At 32.7% G+C, this 1,842-nt stretch overlaps 1 long non-coding RNA gene across 1 annotated transcript in view; it reads right to left on the minus strand.

Moving 5' to 3' along the window:
* The window catches only part of LOC111722576, a 20,418-nt gene that overhangs the window by 8,089 nt on the left and 10,487 nt on the right, over positions 1-1,842 (minus strand). The gene's annotated exons all lie outside the window — the stretch shown is intronic.

The raw sequence follows: 1,842 nt of genomic DNA on the forward strand, positions 1-1,842 counted from the left end.
TGTGTCATTATATAACAAAAATGATATGAAACAGAAAAGTAATATTTTCAGTATATTCTTTACTGGAAAAAAACACATTAAGAGTGATCTGTTGAAATTGATATAGTACATTTCAAAATAGGCATTGCAATGACCATCCCAAGTAAATAACTAGAACTTGAACATTTTGTCAAAAGACCCATAGATGAATAGATAGAAGAATTGGGGAAGCATAGCCTGGCAGAGAAAAATGAAAGACCTTTTACTCATATGGACATTACAAAGTGTTACATGTTGAAAAGGAAGAAAACTGCTTCTGAACAGATTCAGAGGACCAGGAAAAAAACTGCCTGAGACAACTTTACTCCAAGCTAGCACAGAGCTTCCTAGCACAAGGCTTTTCACTGAAGGAGCAGGAGCTTTCTCTTTCATTTGTCAGAAACTTCTCCAGTGACATATAGAAGTAGGGAGAGGCCGAAACTTATAACTTAGACATTCTATTTAAAGGATGGATTTAGCAATCATCACAGACCTGGGCAATAATTGTATCCTAACTTCAAATTATAGTGATGTAGAAGGAAGAAATTTGCTGCTATCCCTACTCAACCAAAGCATGTACCCCTTATAAAATAAGAAAAAATATTTGCAAATGTCAGGGTAAAATAAATGCATTAATTTCTCTTGTGTGTCATTATGTAACAAAAAATAATTTAAGTAAGCCTGAAATTCTATCCAATAAAGTCATGTTTATCTTATCCAATAACTTTTTTCTAATGTTCTCATATTTTTCAGGCCAACTATATCGCTTCTCTTCAAAGACACTTAGGTTTTCTGCAAGCTTAATTGCAATGCACTTACTATTCAGAGAATCAAGGGATATTTGGGAGAAAAGAAACAGAATTTAACTGCTGAGATATTTTCACTAGGAGTTCCTGGGTTGACTGACCTGAAGAATAGGAGGTACTTACAATTCTAATTCATAGAATTTAGTCAATACATAGATTGCTTAAATGAGAGATTGTAGATTCTCCCACACTAACCAATAATTTTGAATCTTCATGTATGTGTATAACATCGGCATTTTACTTGCCTACATTGACATTGGATAAACTATGTTTGCCTGTAACTATAAATTTATTATTTGATTGTTAAAGAAAACCTTAGTGTTTTATTTTCCTAACCAACATAAATAGATACTGAAGCTCAGAAAATTTAAGAAGAGAATCCGGAGTCATGGAATTAATTGATTTTATGATCAGGAAAAGAACTCAGTTTACCTAATTTTAAATTTTGTTTTACTATATATCTACCACATCATTTCAGAAGCAAATTCTTATATAAAGTCAGAGAATCAGTCCAGATGTTTTCTGATTATTTCCATACTTACTAAACCATGGAAAAGTGATATAATCTGTGCCAGTAAAAATTCAACATGTTAAGTCCTTCTCATTAAGTCCTTCATAGTGAGAGGGCAGATAATAAATTTAACCAAATGTTTTATTTAAAGTCATACTTCATATTGAGAAGGGTTTGATCTCTGACAAATTAGAATTTTTATGTGCAAATAGGAAGGTATGTTCAGAACAGCTGCAAAATTGAACAGTCTTTAGAACATACCTTTGTATTGCTAGGTCTATAGAGCTACCTTACAATAAGCTCACACACATACACACATTGAGCAGAGAGTCTAGACAGAGAGCAAGAGAGGCTTTCTGACTTTGTAAAGCAGCACATCATTTTCCCTTTGTCCCTGGAGGTTTAAGGCATGATAAAAGTTAAACCCAAAATGTGGACAGTGTGGAAGCAGTTGAAATACTACTAATATTTAGACTATTTCATAAAATAGATAGAATTTTTCTTCAG

This window comes from Otolemur garnettii, unplaced genomic scaffold, assembly GCF_000181295.1.
Source record: "Otolemur garnettii isolate 467f Iridium unplaced genomic scaffold, OtoGar3 scaffold00279, whole genome shotgun sequence".
Taxonomy (NCBI): domain Eukaryota; kingdom Metazoa; phylum Chordata; class Mammalia; order Primates; family Galagidae; genus Otolemur; species Otolemur garnettii.